The 24,904-nt window shown below is 42.9% G+C and overlaps 1 protein-coding gene across 8 annotated transcripts in view; it reads right to left on the reverse strand.

Annotated features, from left to right (window-relative positions):
• LOC141415573 (uncharacterized) overlaps positions 1-14,724 on the reverse strand; it is a 38,443-nt gene extending 23,719 nt beyond the window's left edge. For 5 of the 8 annotated variants that reach the window (XM_074052483.1, XM_074052480.1, XM_074052481.1 and 2 more), the window contains exons 1-3: positions 14,646-14,724; positions 7,576-7,626; positions 1,917-5,789 (exon numbers count right to left, since the gene is read on the reverse strand). The gene's annotated coding sequence lies outside the window, so the exon portion shown is untranslated. The remainder of the gene's footprint in view (positions 1-1,916; positions 5,790-7,575; positions 7,627-14,645) is intronic. The other 3 variants (XM_074052479.1, XM_074052478.1, XM_074052477.1) reach the window with 3 other exon arrangements.
• Between the last annotated feature and the right edge of the window lie 10,180 nt (positions 14,725-24,904).

Raw genomic sequence — 24,904 nt, forward strand, 5'->3', positions numbered from 1 at the left:
CTAAACAAGATAGCAATTAGTTTTGTATGTTTTTGCTGTGTTTGTTCTTTTGGGGGTTCACTGAATTTCCTTAATTTAAAGATCTATACTCTTAATAAAATTTAGAAAAAAATTTTAAACAGTGAGAGTATATTTTTTATCAAAATTAATGAACACCGGAAGATTTGTCCTTCAAAATGATCAACTATCAAGCCAAAGTACTTACTCTTCATAACATGCTTTTAGAGCTGACAAAAAGGTAAGAGCAGTCCTCATTAGTACAGTGCTGGGAAATCATGAAAAAATAAAAAGTAAAGAACAGAGGCCAGGCGCAGTGGTTCATGCCTGTTCAAATCCCAGCTACTTGGGAAGCAGAGATTAGAAGATCACAATTCTAGTACAGACCACGCAAAAAGTTAGAAGACCTGGTCTAGAGGTGTGGGTCAAGTAGTAGACTACCTGTGCAAACACAAGGCCCTGAGTTCAAAGTCCAGTACCACCCAACAAACTCCAAAATGTTGCAAGACCCCCATCTCTACCAACAAGCTAGGCATGGTGGTATGCACCTGTAATCCTTCTGCATGAGGTCTCACAGTGAGGAGGATTGAGGTCTGAGACCCACCCGAGGTGGGTGACTACTACTCAAGACTGTCAACTGAGTACTGGTGGCTCATGTCTGCAATCCTAGCTACACACAAAACAGAGATCAGGAGGACTGTGGTTCAAAGCTAGCCTGGCCAAATAGTTCATGACACCTTATATCAAAAGTACTCAACACAGACACAAAAAAGAGTTGTTGAAGTGGCTCAAGTGGTAGAGCACCTGCCTAGCAAATGTGAGGCTCTGAGTTCAAACCCCAGTACCAGCAATGAATAGATAGATAAAGAGTTTCATACAGGGCTAGCCTTTTTTTTTTTTGTGGGACTGTATTTGAGCTCAGGACCTTCCACCTGCTAGGCAGGCACTCTACTGCTCAAGTTGTTATGCAAACCCTACCTGGCTGTACTTTCTGAATCCCATCTCTTCCATTCAAATCTTTTCAAGTCTCTAAATTCCATCACTTCAATTATATAAGTAATTAAAAACACCGCTGCAGTGAGCTGCTGAAGACCCACTGAGCACTCTCCCTCTCCTAAGAGTTATTTCAGTAGAAAAATCAGCAAGCACTTCCAAAAATGATTTCTGCTAAAGAACGTTGTTCTTGATCAAAGAAAATTCCTAACATTCACTTGCAACAGTAAATTACCTTCCTTTCACCTCTCAGGGCACCTTAGATCCTTGGCAATAAAACTTAGTCATTAAGACCAGATTGCTTCTTTCTGGGAAAAGCTTCAGCTGATGGTCGATTATTGACCCTAGGTAATGACAGTTAGGAGTACTACAGTACAGTGAGGCAGCTTTCATGGGAGCGATGAATTGTAAGATTTATAAATTAATGCTGGTGTAATGGTCACACCTGTAATGCCAGCAATTGGGCAGCTGAGGCAGGAGGCCAGCTTGGGCCACGATGTACACCTTGTCTCAAAAAAATTAAAATAGGCTGACAACATGGCTCAATTGGTACAGCACTTTCCTAGCATGCATGAGGCCCTGGGGTGTGTTAAAATCGCAAATACCATATCACTCTTACTTGACCAGGAAGGTAATCAAGGACACTGTTCTGTACTTTAATATTTACTTCAGGTGACTTTTAAGAGTTTGGGGGCTGAACTTCAGCTCAAGAGTTGGAGCATCTCCCTAGGTGGCACAAGGCCTGAATTCACACCCTAATGACACAAAAAAAGTACTGAGCAAATATGATGTTCAAAAGATGCCTCACTGCACAAGTACACCATGACAGTGAATGTGCAGAATCTTAATTCAACATTATTATAACCAAGTTCCTGGTCATAACAAGGTGAGCTTCAAAACTATTTCTAGATTAAAATAATGCTCACCCTTTTTGATAATCTCAGAGGTCAGCAGTCCTTGTCTTCCAGAAGAATTTCTCATATTGAAGCCAGTTAGCATATGTATAAATGACAGTTCTGATTTTAAATGTCCAAGCTGGCTTCTCAGATCTTCTGAAGGGTCCATCACGCAGAATCTGATTTGTGTATTTCCTGAAATGATTTTCTTAAAAAGCAAATATCAGAAAAGTTATTCTAACTGCTAATAATTATTTCACCTAATACCCAATTTTCCTCAAAACATTCTCATTTTGTTGCTCATGATCACTTCACCTTAACCTGAGGATTTCCTCAAAACCAATGTGACTACTAACACCACAATTTCAAGTTTCAACTGAAAACACCCAGTTACACTACTGTATTGGACACCTGGGTGACACAGTGACAAACATTTTCTCCAAACAGCATCGAGAGGAGCCCTGAGTAGCCATGGCTGTAGAGCAAGATGCAGGGACAGCAGCGCAGTGGGAGCTGAGCACAGGCAGCTTTGAATGTCTCTGACCTGCAAGGCGGTGAACTACATCATGAAGTTAATCTCACCTGTCAAGTTCATGTCCACATCCCTAATTCCGTGGTTATGGGGATGACCTAACATCACAAGCACTGTGGTGAAATGTTTTCACATTTTCAAATAATTCAACCAGTGGAATACATTAATTTAACTTGATCTTTGGTCACAGAAAGTATTTCTGGAAATAATTAACATCAAAATATTTTGTGAGGTGAAAGAATACAGAATACAGAATATCAAAGGTGGTGTTATCAGATATTTTGTAAATCACAAGTGCAAAGATTTGTTTAGTTTCAGAGGCTATATTATTTATACATGAACACTATACGTATGTGTACATATACATATATATCCTTGAAATTAATGAAAATCTAAAATAAGAAAAATTCAAAATTAACAAAGGTAGATTTGGTAAACTTGCAATTTGTGCTTCTTTTAGGAACATGAGTCATAAAACAGTGAATGTAAATACTTCATATGTGAATGCTACATTGAGTACTACCTTTCAATTGCAAAGACTAATAGGTACTAATTACTGTGTGCTCTCTTTCACAAGAACTAACGAACTTAATAACTTGGAGAACCTTTGAGAGTATATACAAGTACTACCTTACAAATTCCCAGAAAACTCCACCCCAAAACTCCTAGACACCACAAACACCTTCAGCAATGTAGCAGGATACAAAATAAGCTTACAAAAATCAGTAGCCTTTCTATACACCAACAGTGAACTAACTGAGAAAGAATATAGGAAAACAATTCCATTTACAAAAGCCTAAAAAACATCAACTACCTAGGAATAAGCTTAACAAAGGATGTAAATAAACTGTCTAAGGGAACTACAAACTACTGAAGAAAGAAATCAAGGAAGACTATAGAAGATGGAAAGATCTCCCATGCTCATGGATTGGCACGATCAACCTAGTAAAAATAGCTATACTACCAAAGTCAATCTACACATTCAACACAATTCCCCTCAACATCCTAATGACATGCATCATGGAAATCGAAACATCTACCCTAAAGTTTATTTGGAAACACAAAAGACCATTAATAGCCAAGGCAATACTGAGCAAAAAGACCAATGCTGCAGGTATCACAATACCCAATTTCAAACTATACTACAGACCCACAGCAATAAGAACAGCATGGTAGTGGCACAAAAACAGATATGAAGAAGAGTGTAACAGAATAGAGGACCTGGATATGAATCCATACAGCTATCTGACCTTATTTTTGACAAAGGTGCCAAAAACAAATGATGGAGAAAAGACAGCCTCTTCAACAAATGTTGCTGGGAAAAGTGGTTATCTGCCTACAGAAAACTGAAACTAGATCCATGCCTATCACACTTACTAGAATCAACTCAAAAGTGGATTGAAGGAACTTAATATTAGATACAAATCCTTGCAGTTAGTACGTGAAAGAATAGGGAATACCCTGGACACAATAGCTATAGGCAAGGAATTCCTCAGACGAACTGCAGCAGCCCAGCAACTAAGAGAAAAGTTGGACAAATGGGGCTACATGGAATCAAAAAGCTTCTGCTCAACAAAAGAAATGGTCTCTAAACTGAAGAGAACACCCACAGAGTAGGAGAAAATATTTGCTAGCTATACATCCGACAAAGGACTGATAACCAGAATATATAAGGAGCTCAAAAAACTAAACTCCCCCCAAATTAATAAACCAATAAAGAAGTGGGCAACTGAACTAAACAGAACTTTTTCAAAGGAAGAAGTCCAAACGGCCAAAAAACACATGAAAAAATACCCACCATCCCTAGCCATAAAGGAAATGCAAATCAAAACCTCACTAAGCTTCTACCTCACTCCTGTTAGAATAACTAGCATGAAGAACACCACCACCAACAAATGTTGGCAAGGATGAGGGGAAAAAGGAACCCTCATACACTGCTGGTGGGAACGCAAGCTAGTACAACCACTTTGGAAAACAATATAGAGGCTTTTTAAATACTAAACATAGATTTGCCATATGATCCAGCAATCCCACTCCTAGGGATATACACAAAGGAATGCGGCTCAAGTTATTTCAAAGACACTTGCACACCCATCTTTATTGCAGCATTATTTACAACAGCCAAGCTATGGAAACAGCCAAGATGCCCCTCAGTGGATGAATGGACTAACAAAATGTGGTATTTATACACAATGGAATTTTACTTAGCCACAAAGAAGAATGAAATTTTGTCATTCACAAGTAACAGATGGATGTTGAGAACACCATCTTAAGCAAAGTTAGCCAGGCTCAGAAGACCAAAAATCACAGGTTCTCCCTAAAATGCAGATTGTAGACCCAAAATAAATTCAATACTATTATTGGACATGGGTCACACAGTAAGGAGAGAATGTGTGTGGGAGGAATAGGAAAAAGGAAGGTAACCTAAAATTTGAATGTGGTTGATGTGCTCTCTGTAGAGGAGCAAATAAAGTAATCTTAACCTGGCAGAGGCCAGTATGGGAAGGGGACCAGGAAGAAGTGAAGAGGTCTGGCAGAGATGAGCCAATGTGGGTTGTAATACACAAGTGCATGGAAGCAACACTAGGACTCTCTCTGTACAGCCATCTTTACCTCAAACTTGCAAAAACTTTATGTCTTTCTTACTATCTCCTATGTTTTCTCTTCAACAAAATCGGAGAACAAGATGGTGGAACAGGTTCTGCCCAGACTGGAGGTATTGGGGGGCATGGGAGGAGGGGCAGGTGGCCCAAACAATGTACACATATGTAAATAAATGTGAAGGTGATAAAATAGAACAGAGAAAAATGAAAGTTAAAAAAAAAAAGGAAGAAATTGTGGGGAAAGGCACTCTAGATGAATGTGTCCCAGATGTATTCATAGTGTTCTCAGAGGGTGGTCGCAAAAGACCCTGGTTGAGAAGATCTCAGGTGTTTGGCATCCTGAACAAAGAACTGGATGGGAACAAACAGATTGCAAAGCAGCAGCCAAGTTTTACTGAAAGTGAAAGCAGAAAGTACACTCCATGAGAGGGAGATGGAGTGAGCTCTGAGCAAGGTGATCCAAGAGCAGTACCTGGAGCTCAAGAGCCTATACTTTGGCTGTGGATTTCTGGAAAGAATAAAGCACAAAAAAAATCGAATAACTCTCCCCACATGTCCCCTCTGCCTGAGTGGCAAAGCAGTCAGGGTGCTTCTTGGAGCAAGGAAAAGTTAAAGACACCTTTGCTAAGTTAGCTCTCCCAGGATCCCCACAACCTCCTACTCACACCCAACCTGATCTTGAACCACAGAAGGTAGATTTTTACATTCTTCTTCATGCCAGAATTTCTTTGCACAGCAACTGTAGCACCATTTCAGTAAGGTCGGTCACTGGAAAATAATGAGGAAATGTTGCTTATCATTAGGTTTCAAGTATTGTTAGAAAGCCTCACCATTCCTGCCCCTCAGCACCCCATCTTTAGACAATTCAAGCACACAAAGTCCCCAAGGGCTAGGTCAGGTACACGTCCATGAAAGTAGCTGCCATAGTTCTCCCAGTTTATCTCAGGTACTCAGCCCGGGGTGGCCAGGAAAATCCTCATGGGGCATGCAAGCTCCATGCTGCACATTTTCTCTGACAACTCTGCCAGGGCTGGCATCTGGGCTTGAAGTCTCTCCCCAGATGCCTCCCTGCATGTGGGCTGTCTGCTGAGGCTTCTGCTGAGGGTTGATGGAAGCCAAACCCTGTTGGGGTCTGAGCAGTGAGGTCCTCTTCCTCCTCCAGAGGCCTGGGTCAGAGCAAGATGCTTGAGGTCTATAGGGTGACTGGTCTGGTCCACTGTAGATGCCCTTACCCCCTCCAGAGGAGGTCGCAGTGTTCGTGTCTGCAACCTGGGCACTGGCTCCCTGTATCCTCCCAAAGGCCTCTTGAGGTTTCCAGAGAGGACTGGCTGCTCCAGAAGTCCGTGTGGGTCACAGGCACCAGAGTTGCCCTGTTTGGGTCCAATGTCTCTGGGCTATGGCGTCCTAGAGCCATCCTTGCCTGTGGGGTCAGGCAGGGTGCTCAATCTGTGGCGAGCTCTGCCTTGCAGAAATGGTCTGCTGAATGCACTGCAAGGCTCCTGGAGGCACCTGGGCTCAGAACAGCACAGATGCAGGCTGTACCAGTAGCACAATTGTATGTGTGTGTTGTATGTGTTTGGTGTGGGTGTCAGGTGTGTGTGTTGTGTGTGTTTGGTGTGTCTAGTGTGTTCAGCCAGTGTGTATATGTGTTTTGTGTGTAGGTTTGTGGGGATATTAGGTGTGTGTCTGTGTGTGTTGTATGTATGTGTCTTTGTTTATGTGTATTGTTGTTTATGTATGTGTTTTGTGTGTGTGTTTTGTATACGTGTTAGTGTGGTATGTGTTGTGGGTGTAGGAGGTGTGTGTGCATGTGCGTCTGTGTGTGTCATGTATGTGTGTTGTATGCTGTGTTTCGATGCGTGAATGTGTGTGTTGTGTATCTTGTGTATGTATGTGTGTGTGTGCTATGTGTGTGTATATGTGTTGTGTATCTTTGTTCTGTGCATGTGTGTCATGTATGTGTCTCTGTGTATGCCTAGTTGTGTGCGTATGTGTACTGTGTGTGATGTGTATGTTTGTGTTGTATGTGTCTGTATTGGTGTGTTTTGTGTGTGTGTGTGTGTCGTGTGTAACATCCCTGGTAGGCCCACGGGGAGCAGGATCAGCTGCAGCATCACCGGATCTGGGCCACCGCGTGTCCATCTGTGCTCAGCACTCCAGGGTCACCCACCCACTGCTCCAGCAGGTGGAAGCTGTGCTCCTCTACTCCCTCCTCCAGCATTCTATCCATCTAGCCTCCCTCTCCTCCCCCCTGCCCCACACCCGGGGCTCTGCTGCCCGCGCGCCCCCCGCTTCCCCAGCCAGCCCCCGCGCACCCGCCCCCCCCCCCCAGCCCAGCCCGCCCCCGGGGATGGGGGGCTCCGCGCTCCGCCACCCCGCGAGTCACCTCAGGAGGCGGCCGTGCTCTGCACCCCCACCTCACCGGCCCTCTCCCCGGCCAGGGCGCCCGCCAGCCGCGCCCCTAATGGCGCCTCCGATGCCCGGGATTAACAGCGGGGCCAAGTCCCGCCATCTGCCGCGCCGCCCCTCCCAGCCCTCGTGCTCTGGCTCTTACCTCCGGGCTGTTTTTGGCAGCCACTTCCCCTTCGCGCGCCACATCCTCCTCCTCCAGAAATTACCAGGAACGGAAGGAGAAGAGAGTAAAAAGAACAAAAGAACATGCAATGAACCGAAGGTACATGTGGAGCATGAAGCATACAAACCTAAGGACAGAGTTGGCCCTCGCTGTCTGTGGGTGAAAAGTTCCAATGACACCATGAGAAAGCACCATGAACACTCACACCACTGACATTAAGGCGGGACTGACACAGCTTCTTCACATCATGTGAGCTGCATAAGGCACACATGGGAGGGTTTTTTTTAATACTCTTATTAAAAACCACTTGGAATAAATCTTCAAATAAGTCAGTCTAACTGTAATGGTATTCATACAAGAATAAAAAACACAGGAAAGGGTGCAAAAGGAAGAATGAGTATTTGGAGAAATGATAAGCTAAATGTTTCTCAAGTTGATAAACAAACATAGGTTCATATATTCATGAAGCTCAGTAAACTTCAATATGGAGAAACAGAGATATATTCTGAGACACATTTTAATCATATTATCATAAACTAAGGACAAATAAATGATCTTAGAAGTAGAAAGACAGAAGCTACTTAACATAAAAAAGGAATCCATCATAACTTTAACAGATTTCACATCAATAATTATGGAAGTGAGAAGGAAATGAAACAGCATTTTAAAAATATTGAAATAATGCTGTTAGCCAAAACCATTATATCCAGCAAAATTACCCTTGGACCTGCCCTTCAAAACAATGTTAAATGGAGTTCTCCAGAATGAAGTCAGAGGACACTAGACAATCAATTGAAACCATGTGATAAAACAAAGAACTGCATTAAAGATAACTATGTAAGCAAATATAAAGTGTGGTATTATTTTATATTTATTTTATAACTCTATTTTCTATTTGATTTAAAAGACAAACATATAAATAAGTAATTATAAATTTATGTGAAAAGTCATACAACGAACCCAGAGGTTCTGTGTGCCAAAAACATCATAAGAGGGTAGCTGTCATTTTAATATATTAATTACAATGTCTGATTTATACACAAAATACAAAAAGGAAATAAAAAAGAATCAACAAAAGTATACATGCAAAAAAGAAACATCAAAGAAGGCAACACTAGGTGAACTCAAGGAATTAAAGAAGGTAAAAGAAATATAAAAATGTAAAAATGAAAAAAAATCTTAGTCGTAAGCAACTTTAAATGTGAATGGATTAGGCTCTAATTAATAAAATGGCTAAAAATGGTAATACATTTGAGTGGAAATAATACATTATTTAACATCCAAAGGCACAAATATATAGAGGATGAATGAAGGTAAAAATATATTCCATGCAAATAATAACTAAAGGAGAGCAGAGTTGGCTATACTAATGTAAAACAAAATAAACTTTAAGTAAAAAAAGTTACAAAAGGCAAAAAAGTACAATAAATGAGATATGACAACAGTCATCATGGAAGCAACAAACACTAAAGCCACAATTATATGCTAAAGTTTGAATAATGGTGTCCCCTCTAAATTCTTATTGAAAATAAATCCTCAGTGCAAACAGTGTTAAGAAGTGTGGCCTCTGATAAGAGTAAAGTCATGAGTGCTCTGCCCCTCATGATCGGGAGTTGCTTTCTTAGCAAGGCTTTTGAGGCTAAAGCAGGATTTTCTTGTTCTTCTAAAACTTCTACCATTGAAGGACGCACTATTCCTCACCCTCAGAAGTTGTAGTAACAAGGTACCATCTTAGAAGCAGAAAGCAGCCCCAGTCTCTCACTCTGCTGATACTGTAATTTTGGACTCCAGACCCTCTGATAAATAAGTTGCTATTATTTATAAATTACCCAGTCCATGGTAATTTGTGAGAGCAACACAAATGAACAAAAGAAGTATATGTGTCTAATATGGACAAAATTGAAGGGAGAAATGGCCAAGTGTATATTAGAAACTGTAATATTCTACTTCCAAGAATGAATAGAAGGTCAATAATACTGTATGATCATGTAAACAAGTAGTTAAAACACTGATAAATTCAAAACTGTTCACCATATAATAGAAGAATGCACAAGTTTTTCATGTATAGGCTAAAATTCTCCAGAATACACCAATCATTAGTTCCCCCAAATAGTCTCAGTAATCCTTTTTTCTCAGTATATGACCTGGACCTAGGACTCACTATGTAGCCCAAGACTGGCTGAAACTTTTGATTTTCCTCTGTCTCTGCCTCCTGAGTGCTACTCTCAGTTAATTTTAAAATATTGAAATAGTACATAGTATTTTTTTAATGGTATGAAATACAGATACAAATAAATAATACAATAAAAGAAGAAAACTTGGCTAAATGTGGAATTTAAATTACATGCTTTCAATAAATTAATGGGTGAGAAAAGTAACAAAGGGAAAAAGAAGAAATAGTTTTGGAACAAATAAAATAAAAAATACCAAAGTTTATAGAATTTACTACAAGTATTAATCAAAAGGAAATTTATGGATGGAAAAACCTCCAATTTAATGGGAAAAGATGTCAATTCAAAACCTTAAATTTATATCTTAAGAAAACAAAAAAATTGAAAACAAACGAGATGACAGCTAAAAGAAAGAAGGAAATAATAAAGATTAAAGTAGTAATAAATCAATGGCGGGATACACATTCAATAGAGTATATTGGTTGCTTAGAATGATCAACAAAATTAACAAATCTTTATCTCAACTACCTAAGAAGAAAAAGTGGTTGGACATAAGATTAGAAACAAAATTGGGGAAATGAATACAACTTTACAGAACCAAAGATTATGAGGGAAACTATGAAAACTGCATGCCAATGGCTGGATAGCCAATATGAAATGGACAAATTTCTAGAATCTCACAAACTTAAACAATTTTAGGATAAGAAAATATAGACAGGCACAGGTGGCTCATGCTTGTACTTGTAATTACTAGGAAGACTGAGATCAGGAGAACTATGATTCAATGCAAACTTGGGCAAATAACCAGAGCAAAATGGACTGGAGGTATGTCTCAAGTGGTAGACTACCTGCTTTAGAAGCATGAAGCCCTGAGTTGAAGCCCTGAGTTCAAGCCCCAATCTCACCAAAATAAAAAAAAGATAGTCTGTACAGACCTATAACAAGTACATAGCAACAAAAATTCATCAGTAATCAGAAACCTCCCAAAAAAGAAAACTTTAGGACTAGGTCACTTTGCTTCTGAGTTAAACATTTTAAAAAGTATTAACACCAATCTTTCACAAATTCTTCCAAAAACTCTACAATATGAAATTGCTTATTAGTTCATTTTATGAGGTGAGAGTTTATTCTGATACCAAAGCAAAAAGCAGCACAAAAAATTAACCAATATTCCTTATTAATACAGATATAAAAATACTAACTGAATTTTAGCAAATCAAATTGTTCAATATATTAAAAGTACTTACAGCATGAACAAGTGGGATTTATCCCAGGAATGTGAGGTGGTTTAACTAAAGAAAATCAATATATTGTAACACACTAATAGAAAAGGAAGGGAAAAAATGGATTATCACCCAAGCTGATAAACCACATTTGAAAACATTGATAAATGCATTTGAAAAAATTCAACACCTTTGCTTTATAAAAAGAGTTTAAAATGAGGAATGGAAGAAAACTTCCCCAACATGATTACTCACAGCTAAGAATACTCTACAGTAAAATACTGAAACTTTTCCCGTGATCAGAACAAAACAAGGATGCTCACTATCACCAAGACTACACAATGTTGTACTTAAAGTTCTAACCAGAGTAATTGGTAAGAAAACTCTTTAAAAAGTCAGTCAACTTAGAAATGAAGAAAATAAACCCTTCTGTCAGCATATGGCATGATTCTTTCTATAAAAACTCAAGGAATCCACAATTAATGAATTCAGCAAAGATGAAGAGTACATTGTTAAACTTAATTAAACAATTTAAAAACAGGAAAATAATGCAGATAAATATGTAATCACTGAATAAACATTGGAATTACTCCAGCTAAATTTTCATTTTCCGTAGCCAAGATGGAAAATGGAATACTATTTATTTTAAAATACTGTTAAATGTCTCCTCTTACATTTAATGAATGAAGTCTGTAGTGGGGGTACACTGGTTATAGGTCCTGGCAAAGGAATTCTCTGTTGATTATTATATCAAATTGCATTCAGGTATATAATTACATATTAAAATATCCCCTTCCAGAAAACCAAGGGCAAATATACAAAAGACATTTTAAGACACAGGCAGATGTTTAAATGACACCTTTGAAATTATAGTTGCCAAGATAGATGATAGATAGAGATAGATAGGTAGATAGAGATGGATAGATGACAGATCAATCAGCAATCAAGTCTGAGAAGACGATGAATGTAATGTGGATAAATAATGTAGTTAAAAATCTTGACTGTTAATTTGCAACTCACGAATAATTAACCTTGTTTCCCTAATGTTACAAAATTGCTGATAAAACCCAGACAAAGCAGGATAAACTGGGAGAACTGGATCAAGGTCCTCTACAGCCCATGCAAAATTGAAAGCCACAGATGAAAATGCACTCTCCATAAAGATGCCTCCCAAGTCTGGTTTCACCGATTTCTATAGGGTTTTCTCAATTGAACATTACACTCAAACAATTTACAAAAAGAAAAATAATGTGGATCAATAAGTACTAACTGAATAAACATTGAAATCACTCCAACTAATTTTCATAGCCGAGACAGAAAGTAGAATATTATTTTAAAATACTGGCAAATGTCTCTTCTTACAGCTAATGAATGAACTCTGTAGTGGGGGGACACTGGCTGTAGGTCCAGGCAAAGTTATTCTCTGTTGATTATTACATCCAATTGCATTCAGGCATATAATTACATCTGAAAATAACCCCTTTCATAAACATAAGTGGAAAATATACATTAGAATGTTTTTTTCTAGGAAGATCCTTTTTTGTTAGCATACATTTAATAGTACAAAGGGGTTTAATTTTGATAATGATATAAGCCTGATGAGCTCATGCCTTGATATGAGCCTTCATATTAAGATAAAGATCTCTGTCTCTTCTTATTGCTTAAGACATCTGATTAAAAACAAGGACACTAGATGATTTGATCCTTTGAAACAGGGCTTAAAAAGACTCATCTGCTCTTATTTATGAACAAGAAAGAAGACATTCTCCAGAAAGTATTTGACAAAATTAAGGAATTTATTGGACTCCTGACAGCTGATTTGTTATTTGCAACGTCATGTAAAATGACATTTAAACTACCTTTAAACAGTAGCTATGATTTTGGTGGAGCACAATAGCAACCAGAATCAATTCATTTTGAATTTCATATGTTCACTACATAGGTAGCTCTCATTTTATGGAAATGTCACTTATCAGTATGAGGGTCTCTAAGCCCCCATACTTTAGAGGCTGTACTTTCAGTTTTGTAAATTATTTTTATTAAGAGGGGGAGGGAAAAATAGGAGAAATAAAGTTTTAAGTGGCATACAAATAAATTGTATATGATGCAGTTTAGCAAAGTAATGTGTGCTCATATTTTATCATAGGTACTTGAGGTTCCAGAAAATAAACAACAGCTAAAATTAAAATTCATACAGATTTTACATTTATGGTTTCAACTTCTATCTTGTTACTTCTATCATCAGCTGAATGAATTTCTTCTCTACTATGTATTTTCTTTTATGAATGGAGGGAGGAGGATAAAGGAGAGTGATGGAGGGGGTGAATTCAACTACAATTTATTGTAAGAAATTTGGCAAATATCACAATGCACTCCCAGTATAGAAATAATGAAAATAAATACTTTAAAAATCCATGGATAAAATAAAGCAGAGCTTATCTTTCTATTTGTGTGTGTATGCGTGTGCCCATTTTTCCCCTTGAGTGAAAGAATGTATCCTAATCGATTAGCATATGAAAGTTAGAACACATGCTAGAGCCAGCTTCTTTACGTTCTCATTGTGGAACATCAGACTAATAAGTTTTAGTTGTGACTATTAAATGAATACTGTAGACTATAAATAAATTAATAGTACCTATTTCAGGTTATTCGCTGATAAATAAAATAGTACGTGCAAAACACTTAGCACAATATTTGTAATGCTTCCAGTAGTAATAAATAAAAAAAGCATACTCTCTTCTGACTCTTGTAAAATTAAATACATTATAACAAACTAAATTTGCTTTTTACTCGGCACAGTATCAGACCATGACAGTAAGAAAAGAAGTTTGACTTAATAGAAACGCAAGTATAAAACAAAAACAAAAATATAACTACTTCTACTCTATTGATGCAAAGAAAATAATGTCTCATTCAACATCAGAGAAAAATCTATTTAAAAGACACAGTGATTCATTTATCTGTGAGGGAAAACTTTCTCTGCCATGGTTTTCTCTCTGGCTGATGATTCCTTGGTACTGCTACATTTAAATGAGTTCATCTGTGTTCTTGGAAAAACAAGCAGAGACAAGCTAGGTTATGCCTATCAATGTAACTTAATATCCTTTTTGTAATTCAACAAAGTAAAATATACAATTTGCATCTTGGTTGATGTTGATGTTTACAAGTGAGTAATGCAATTCTCAAAATTTATAAAACACTATTTTCCACTCATGAAAGCATAATGGGATAGTTTAATTGTTGCTTCGACATTTTAAGACACAAGTCAGAGACTTAAATGACACCTTGTAAAGTATAGCTGACAGGAAATTGTTTGAAATGTAATATAACATGACATTTAAATGAACTATAAACAAACTATTTGGTAGAGCACAATAGCAACCAGAATCAACTCATTTTGAATTTTGCATAATAACAAATCAGCTGTCATGAGTCCAATAAACTCAAGTTTATCAAATACTTTTGGGAGAATGATTTCTTTCTCTCTTTTTCATAAATAGGAGCAGATGAGTCTTTTTAAGCCCAGTTTAAAGGATCAAATCATCTCACGTGCTTGTATCTAATCAGATACAAGCCAATGCCCAGGATGTCCAGCTGGGCCAAGTCCCGCCATCTGCCGCGCCGCCCCTCCCGGCCCTCGCCCTCCTGCTCATACCTCCGGGCTATTTTCGGCAGCCACTTCCCCTTTGCGCACCACATCCTCCTCCTCGCGACCTGGACCCCGAGTGCACGCCTCCTACTGCTGCCACCACCGCCGCGCACCCGCCCCGCCCCGCGCGCCCTCCGCTTCCCCAGCCCAGCCCGCCCCCGGGGGTGGGGGGCGTCGCGCTCCGCCACCCCTCGAGTCACCCTAAGGACGCGGCCGCACTCCGCCCCCACACCTCACCGGCCCTCCCCCGGCCGGGGCGCCCGCCAGCCGCGCCCCTGATGCCCGGGATGAACAGCGGGGCCTAGTCCCGCTGTCTGCCGCGCCGCCCCTCCCGGCCCTTGCGCTCTGGCTCTTACCTCCCAGCTTGTATCCGGCACCCACTTCCCTTTTGCGCGCCACATCCTCCTCCTCCTTCTGGCGACCAGGACCCCGAGCGCACGCCTCCTACTGCTGCCGCCGCGCACCCGCCCCGACCCGCGCGCCCCCTGCTCCCCCAGCCCAGCCCGCCCCCGGGGGTGTGGGGCGCCTTGCTCCGCTACCCCGCGAGTCACCGCGCACCTCCCTCCCACCTCACCGGCCCTCTCCCAGGCCAGGGCTCCAGTCGCCGCGCCCCTCCTGGCGCCGCAGATGCCCAGGATGTCTGGCGGGCCGAGTCCCGCTGCTGCCGCTGATGCTGCCTATGCAGCTGTGCACCAGCCCTGGCACCGCCCCGCGCACCCCCCACTCCTCCAGCTCAGTCCGACCCCAGGGGTCGGGGAGGGGGGGTTGGGGCCCTGCGCTCTGACACCCCGCGAGTCACCTCAGGACGTGGCCGCCCTCCGCCCCCCCACCTCATGGAGTGATCCTAGGGCTGAAGGAAGTTCCCGGGGAAGCCGCTGCCAGCGCGTAGGGTCACGGTGGCAGGGGCGGACACGCTGGAATCTCCGCAGTCCCATAACCTGCCAAGTGGCAGGGAGCGGTCCCGGGAGGCCTTGGGCTCTGAGATGCTCTGGGGAGCCGCGCTCTGGAGTGCATCATCCGGCCCAGAGTCTGGGTGTCGCTGCCTGCCGCGGGGGAAGGGTGCGTGCCTCCCGCCAGGCCCCGGTGGACAGGTGGATGGATGGACGGGTGGATGGAAGGATGGGTGGACGATGGATGGATGGGTGGACAGATGGATGGATGGATGGATGGTGGGTGGATGGATGGATGGATGGGTGGACGGATGGATGGATGGTGGGTGGATGGATGCCTAGTCCAGCTCCATCCAAAGGAAGCAGGATGCTGAGGGGGCAGGGGATTCATGGATGCATGGATGGAGACTATATCAGTTCACTCTGGCTGCCATACAAAATACCACAGGCTAGAGATTTAAACAGACATTCATTTTCTCACAGTCCTGAAGGCTGGAAGTCCAAGATCAAGGTGTTGGCAGGTTGTGGTCCTAGCTACTCAGGAAGCAGAGATCAGGAGGATCGTGGTTTGAAGCCAGCCTGGGCAAATCGTTCTGGAGACCCTATCAAAAAACCCAACACAAAAAAGGGTTGGCAGAGTGGCTCAAGTGTTAGAGTACCTGCCTAGCAAGTGTGAAGCTCTGAGTACCCCAGTATTGAGGAAAAAAAAGTAGTAGAAAGAAGGAGGAGAAAGAAGAAGGAGAAGGGGGAGGGGAAGGGGGAGGAGGAGAAGAAGAAAAGAAGAAGAAAGAAAAAAGAAGAAGAAGAAAAAGAAAAACAAGAATTGCTTCCCTACCATTTCTACCTACCTAGAGGGGAGAGGGGAGCATCAGGTCACACATCCTCTGAGAGTCTCCTGACAAATGACACTTAATCATGAGAACTGAGCTCGAAGACAAAAGACTCATATTAATTTGTATAATTTCTGTGATGCACACACATATCGTAAACTTGGGTACTGCGTGATCATGGATGAATAACGGTGTGCTGTCTACTGGCTCATTCACCTACACAAATTGGATGCAGGTGCTAACAGTAAGCACTATGCTAAGACCTGATACAGAAGGAAATAAAAATTAAAAATAAAGTTTCCCCAGCCTCATGCAGTATATTCCAGTGATAGAGAAGTAAACGAGATTACAACTCAGTAAGAAGCTCGGGGTGAGGAGCCAAGGGTACCAAGGGGCCTGGCACAGACTTAGCTGCACAGTAGATTTGGTGAGGCTGGTTCAGAACTGTGTGACCTTGAGCAAGGTACTTCCCAAAACGCTCAGTTTCCTCAACAGCAATATGGGACTAAACATAGAAGCTACCTGATAGGATTGGTGAGAGTGTTGAATGATGGGTAGGTCACAGCTGGGCATGGTGGTGCATTCCTGTAATTCCAACATCTGGAGGATGAGGTAGGAGGATCACAAGTTCAAGACCAGCTTGAGCTACATATCTAGACCCTGTCTCAAAGAAAGAGAAAAAAGGATCAATGACAAAACACTTATAAATCACTCATCCCCCGATACCTGACACAATATTAGCTCTTTTTTTAATAATCTATGTTATATATTAGGCGATATGTAATTTATGTTGAAGTTATTCATAGGGTTGGTTTTTTTGCAGTCTGCACCTTGAGCCACTCCACCCGTCCTTTTTTGTGATGCATATTTTCAAGATAGGGTCTCGCAAACTACTTGCCTGGGCTGGCCTTGAACCTCGATCCTCCTGATCTCTGCCTCCTGAGTAGCTAGGATTACAGGCATTGGCCACCAGCACCCGGCTTCATAGGGATTTTTTTGTATGTTTGTGTGGTGTGGGGATGGGACGCGAGGCCTTCCACATGCTACCCGAGTGATCTTCCCTTGAGCTACATCCCCAGGTCCTATTTGTACATTTTAAGACACCATATTGGTCAGCTTTTCGTTACTATAATGAAACACCTTAGGCAGAATGCATGATAAGGAAAAGAGGGCTATTTTGGCTCATGGTTTTGGAGGTACAAGGTTGAGGGTTTGTAGGTCATGCTGGCCCTCTTGCTGGCAGACCCACGGGGGCGCAGGACATCACATGGCAAGAGACAGGAGTGCTTCTCTGTGTCAGGCTTTGTCAGGTATTCTTAACTTCTGTGTATAGTGGCTGGTTGGAACAGAGCTCAGGAAAAGGGTCTGGGTAGGGGATCCAGACTTGAGAATCCCCACCGATTCGGGTGGAAGGTGAAGTCACCTCTCGATGAAGCTTCAGTAGATGGTGTCTGCAGTCTGCAGCAGAGTGGCCCCGGAGCCACAGCTCAGATACAGCTCTGGGTACCGCAAATGCTGATGAGGTGGCTAGAGACTGAAAAGAAAAGACAAACAAAATCAAAGTAGAAAAGAAAAGCTGGGGAAGGTCGAGGAAAGCAATTCTGGGAGGTAGGAGGGGTCAGAGTACTGGGGGTTAAACTCAAGCAAGCCCTCCACCACTTGAGATACGTACACCCCTTTTTTCAGTCCTTTTTAGTTTGTTTTGCAAATAGAGTCTGAAAAACATAGACATTTTTGCCCAGGCCAGTGGACTGTGGTCTTCCTACCTCTGTCTCTCAAGTAGCAGGCATTACAGGTATGCATCACTGTGTGTGGCTGAAAGAAGAGCGTGGTTTTTCTTTTCTTTTCTTTTCACTACTGGGGTTTGAACTAAGGGTCATCACCTTGAGCCACTCCACCATCCCTTTTTGTGTTAGATATTTTCAAGATAGGGTCTCTCAAACTATTTGTCCAGGCTGGCTTCAAAGCACGACACTCCTTGAGTAGCTAGGATTACAGCGCCCGGCTGGAAAGAAGAGTTTAGAGAAGGAGTGTTCATAGAATTATCACCTCAGAAAATTTAACTTACAGCCACTTCATACCCACAAGGATGACTATTATCAAAAAGAAAGTAACTGCAGGGCTGGTGGAGTAGCTCAAGCGGTAGAGCGCCTGTCTTGCAAGTGTAAGGCTCTGAGTTCAAACCCCAGTAACCACCAAAAAAAAAAAAAAAGAAAAGAAGTACAACTAAACAATGAGTGCTGGAAAGGATACAGAGGATCTGAGCATTGCTGGTGAGAAAGGACAACAGTGCTGCTGTGGACAGCAGATGACAGTCTGGACCATTCTTTTGACAATTTAACAGAGAAGCCACATGAACCCTCAATTCCACTTCTGGGTATCACCCCAAGGCATTGAAAACAGGGTCTCGTTCACAGTCACCAAAAGGTGGAATCAAACAGTGCCCATGAATGGACAAAGGGATAGAGAAAATGTGGTCTACACACACATGTATTACATTCCACGTGGGAAGGAACGAAATTCTGACGTGTCCCAGCAGGGGTGAAAGTTGTGACAGGAGCCAGTCACAAAGGACAACTAGTGAGTGTATGATCCCACTGACATGAGGTACTTGAAGGAGTCACAAGAAAGAAAGAGTGGTGGGTACTAAGGGCTTAGGGGGCAGGGAGAAGAGTTTCAATTTGGGAAGAGGAAGAGGCTTTGGGGATAGAAGGCAGTGACATTTGAACTTCAGTGTAATCAATGGCACCAAACCAGTACACATAAAAGTGATCAAAAAGGTAAATTTTCCGTTATGTATATTTTAGCACAATTTTTAAGACATCAAGTTAGAGAACAGATGTGAATGCAATCTGGGAGGTACTGGGGATTTTGGTAAATGGTTCTGTGGAAATAAAAGGGCAGGAGCTGAACCTCAGGGGGCCGAGGAACCACTGGGAAGGAAGGAAGTGAAGCCCTGGTGTAGAAACCACAAAAGTGATGGGATGAGAAAGGTGTGGAGGACAGAGGCAAAGCAAGGGTTTTCCTTTTGTGTTGCTGATGAGACAGAGTCTCACTGTGTAGCTCAAACTGGCCTGGACATTTCCATCCTGTCTCAGCATCCCAAGTGCTGGGATTGCAGTCACAAGCCACCATGCCTGGCTTTGTTTTCAAGGACGGCAGGCAGGCACATGGTTCTGTTTATAGGCTGAATGGAAAGAGGTTTTAATTAGGTGTTTGTTTTATGTTTCAGAATCAAAGCTTTTGCCCCTTCTTACAAATGAGATCACATATGCTGGCTTGATTTCTGTCTTTCTTGGGGAGACTCTAGGAATTTAGTGATTGGGAGAACTCTTTTGGGGGGGATCTTATAGTAAAGAAACAATATAGTTTGTGCAGGATCTCCTAAATTTGCTCAATCATTAAAGTGACCTACAGCCCTTGATAAAAATAGAGATTCCAGCACTCTGGGCCAAGTCTTATATCTGAACCTCCAGGCACCTACCAGAGGACAGGCCCTGGGGTACAACCAGATGGAAACTCCTGCCCTCTTGGGTTTTCTCACCTTCTCACGATGGGGGGTAGATAGTAAAGTTTAAAAACATACATGCCAAAGCCAGGCAATGGTGGCTCACGCCTGTAATCCTAGCTACCAGGGAGGCAGAGATCAGGAGGATCATGGTTCAAAGTCAGCCCAGGCAATGGATGGGGAGGGGTTGTTCATCAGAGGGGTCATACTGATGTGATCTGACATAGATCTGAAATCTCCAATTGGGCCACAGTGTAGAGCATGGACAGTTTCAGGGAGAGGTGAGGTGACTGAAGGAAAAGGGGAAAAGGCCAGTTATGGAACAAGTGTAGAATCCAGGCAGGCAGTGCCACTGGGGTGCCCCAGAGTGGGATCAGTGGGGTAGTGGATCAATTGTGAATGCAGAACAGCCAGAAATTGTCAGTACATGGATGTGGAGTGCAAGAGAGAGAGAGAGAGAGAGGAACCAAGACCAACTCCAAGATAGGGAAGCAACCAGGCACCAGTGGCTCATGCCTGTAATCCTAGCTACTTGAGAAGATGAGATCAGAAGACTGCAACCCAGGCAAATAGCTCACGATACCCCATCTCCAAAATAACCAGAACAAAATGGACTGAAAGTGTGACTCAAGTAGTAGAGAGCCTGTTTTGCAAGTGCAAAGCCCTGAGTTCAAACTCCAATCCCACCAAAAAAAAAAAAAAAAGCCAGGAAGTCATGTTTGCAGGGGAAGACTAAACCCAGATTCAGTGGCTGCCTGGTCCCCTGGTGCAGCTCCCTCTTAGGAAAGCTGACTCAAAAAACACTTCTTCTGCCTGTGCTCAGAAAAACACGAACTTGGAATTTCTCTCCTATGTCACAGGCTCACAATCAAGAGTTTACTTCTTATTTATCCAGCTGTTGGTAGATCAAGGATACACCTGGTGTCAGGGTTTGGCTCTGAAAAGCCCCTGAAGGCCACATGCTAAAGGCTAGGTTGCCACCTGATGGCATTATTAGGAGGGGTGGACACAACAGAGGTGGGCCTCCTGAGGAAGTGGGTCACTGGGGCTGTTCTGGAAGCTGAGTCTTGTCCCTGGCCCCTCTGCCACTCTCTCTCCCCCCTCCCCTGCTTCCTGGCCACCAAGAGGGGAACAGCTTTGCTCTTCCACACGTTCACTGCCATGATGTTTGGTGTTACCATGTCCTAAAAGCAATGGAGCCAGCAGACTGGAGTGAAACTTCTGAGAAAAAATAAACCTTTCCTCCTGTACATTGGTTTCCTCAGGCATTTTGTCACAGAGACTGAACACTGACTGACACATCTGTGAATGGTAATGATTGGGCGGCCAGTGACTTCTATTAGAGACTAAAATGCACCCAAAACATGGCCCTCTCCATCCTCAGTTAGCAGCGTTCACATCAAGGTGGCTTAGGTGCCCGAGGGGAGAATCGGGGGCTCGTTTTAGGGTTGGTTTCTTCTTTTTCTTGGGTTTTTTTGGTTGTTGTCAAATATGAGCAGTTCTATAAATACCTGCCTACCTTCAGAAGGTTGAGAAATCATAGGCTTCCCTAAGTGAGTACTGCACACTCTTTAGCAGGAGATGCCACAGGCTTGTCTCCTGGAACTTGTTAGACATGCAGATTCTGGGGTCTTGCTTGAGCCCTAAAGAAGGAAAAACACCTGGACAGGGGGCCGTCAGTGGTCCCCGCTCTGCAGATGGCACTGCCATATGCTTCATTAGAGCTGAGAGTCACCGGACCTGGTTCTCAGGTTCCCTTCCAATCTTTACCACTGAGAGATGAACACTAGACAGCTGCATGGTGGGATGGGAAGGGAGCTTCTCGACACCTTGTCTAGAGCTTCCTTAATTTAAAAAATTGGCCATGTTGCACACTGGATCAAAACCTGTGAAGGTGAAAAAGACAAGAAACCTGTCAGTTCCAACAAAGACTTTCAAAGTCCTTTGAAAATTCTTCATGCAGGGGAATCCTGAAGGTGATTAACATAAACAGCCCAGTGAAAAATAACTTGTGTAGAATGCTCCAGAAAATGCACTACTTAAAGGAAATATACTTAGAAGTTATAAATATGCTGTCTTTATCATGGGCTTTTTTTTTTTGGTTCTAGGGTTTGAACTCAGGACCCCACACTTGCTAGAGAGGAGCTCTACCACTTGGGCCACTCGCTGGCCCTTTTTTGCATTGGTTATTTTAGAGATAGTCTTTGGCTTTACACCTGGGGCTGGCCAGGACCTCATTCCTTCTATTTATACTTCCCACATAGCCAGGATGACAGGTGCACGCCATCACAACCAGCTTCTTTCTGTTGAGATCGGATCTCAAGAACTGGAGCCACAACCCTCCCGATCTCAGCCTCCTCCATAGTGGGGATGACACAGTTGTGCACACCACCACACCCTCTCATAGATTTGGTGTAGCCAGGAATACAGGCGTGAGGCACCTCGCCTCACCTCAGTGACTCCTTCATAAACTAGATCTCCGCACTGTGTAGTTCTAATTTTCACTCTTGATAATAGAGGTAGAGGTGACAAAATTGGTCTTGTTTATTTCACATGCACATGCACAAGCAGGGAGTGTGCCATGGCCGGCATCAAACGTGCACTTGCTCTGGCCAGCATCCCAAACCAGCTGACTTACACAGCCTCTGATGGCTCCATGGCAATACTGAAGCTCATTTCCTCTCATACAAAGTTGCTCTGTAGAGGAAAACCTTGGCAAAGACGCCAAGTGTTTTTGGTTTTTTAAACCCTAGTCAAATACGAAGCTGGCTCTTTCAATGTTTGTGTGTCTGAGATAAAAACCAACTGTTCTTTTGGCGTGACATCTTTTAAAGTACCCATGATGCTTCTTTCTAAATAGGATGTGGAGGAAACCCTTCTCAAAGCCAGCCCACCTGACAGCTTGAGATGCATAAAAACCCAACCCTCTTTCTTATTGTAATAAAAGTTTTTGAGTCATTACCATGATCCAGCTGTATGCTTAATAAGATGCTACCACGATCACCAAATGCAAAGTGCCTTCCTCCAGTCCCATGGGCTGGAGGTCTATCCATCTAATGTGGCCATCTTGCCACTCCTTGGAATGTTCCTACAAATTGAAGGGAAGCAGCAACGGCCAGGAATTTCCTATGAGCAGTGAGCGCTGAGTCAGTCCTGACCAAGCATTTCAGGTTGTCTCACAGGCCCAAGGAGACGGGTCCCTTTTGGCTTTCCACGGTCCAGAGCTGGAGACCTGCATGGGAAGGGGAAAGTGCTTGCCCGGGTGAGTGTGGAGTCCATGTCAAGGGCAGGGAGAGAGAGTTCCCTCAAGTTCTACCCACTTTCTCTGGAGCTGCAGTGACAGGCCCTGGACAGGGGATGACAATGCCTGCCTCAGAGATCTCTCATCTGGGGATAAACCCCAGATGGCACAGGGCAGAGAAGAGGGCCTCAGGTCTAAAGAGCAATGACTCAGCCGGGTGCTGTTGGCTCACACCTATAATCCTAGCTACTCATGAGGCAGAGATCAGGGGATTGTGGTTCAAAGCCAGCCTGGGCAAATAGTTCTTGAGATCCTTTCTTGAAAATATCCAACACAAAAAAGGGCTGATGGAGTGGCTCAAGTGGTACAGTGTCTGCCTAGCAAGCATGAGGTGCTGAGTTCAAACCCCGGTAATGCCAAAAATAATAAAATAAGAGCAATGAGACTCTGCCCCACCAGTGACACCCCAGAGCCTCTATCTACCACATTCTCCCTCTCCAGTGGCTAGCTTTGTGGGCACCAAGACTAGAGCCAGGACTTCAGGGGCAAAAGCCAGGAAGCCAAGGTACAGCAGAGGCACTCACCCTGCACGTGCACAGCCTCAAGAAGCAGCGCCTCCTTCCACTTGCCCCCAGGACCCTGCACTTGGCTCCCCGCAACCAGGCCTCCACAGAAACACAATTAAATGCTACAGAGGGCTAGCGAACAAGAGCTGGGATCCTCATGCCATGTTCATGACAGCAGGATTACTCCACAGCTGAGCCTAATTCTCCAGACCATCCCAGTCAGCAGTAAATTGCACAACAGGGGAAAGGAAATCGGAGAGAGGAGGCAAGGGAGCTTGTCTCTAAACTCCTTTTTGGCAGTTGGTACCATGGAATCAGCAGAAACTCCTCAACTTCCTTCGCTGCGGTTTCCAACTTGACTTTGTCATTAGGGAGCATTCAAGGAAAGACACTAGACAACTACCTGGGCCTGGATTCCTCTGCCGATGTCAGATGGGGGCAAATGGGCAACTCACACAGCTTCTGGGAGCTTTGTTTTCCCCATCTAAAATTGTTTGTGAGCAAGGTGAAGTGGCACGTGCCTGTAATCCCTGCTACTTGAGAGGCTAAGGAAGGAGGATCATGAGTTTGAGGCCAGCCTGGGCAACACAGCAAGACCCTGTCTCAAAAAAAAAAACAGACAAAAAAATAAGTATATAATCCCCATTGCCATTTTCTCTTTATCCTCTACAACGGTTGCACCTCTCTTTGTGTCTCTCCATTCATTTTCTTTTCTTTTTTTCTCTTTGGGGTACTGGGGTTTGAACTCAGGGCCCTGTGCTTGCTAGGCAGGCACCCTACCACTTGAGCCACTCCACCAGCCCTTTTCGCTCTTAGATTACTTTTCAGATAAGATCTTGATTTCTTTTGCTCAAGTTAGCCTTGGATCTTGATCCTCTTACCTCTGCTTCCCAAATAGCTGGGATTACAGACATGAACCACCATGCCTGGCAACTCATTTTCATTTTAAGTTGCAGTATACTTGACTGAGGTCGTAGGAAATATGAAAGCAAGTTCTGGTGACTTAACATGGAGACTTAAACACATACATACATCTTATTTGCTTATATTTTTTTCTATGTTACTTGTTTCTGTTCACAAAGCTTATTTAAGCAGCTATGCCAAACTCATAGAACTAGTCTGCTTTTGTTCTGGGTTCTGAAAGCAAGGGAAAAATGCAGCCCTTATACACATTAACTCTTGGTAAAGAGTAGATATCAGACTAATAAATAACACTGGGTGGCCCAAGAC

This window comes from Castor canadensis, chromosome 13, assembly GCF_047511655.1.
Source record: "Castor canadensis chromosome 13, mCasCan1.hap1v2, whole genome shotgun sequence".
Classification (NCBI taxonomy): Eukaryota; Metazoa; Chordata; class Mammalia; order Rodentia; family Castoridae; genus Castor; species Castor canadensis.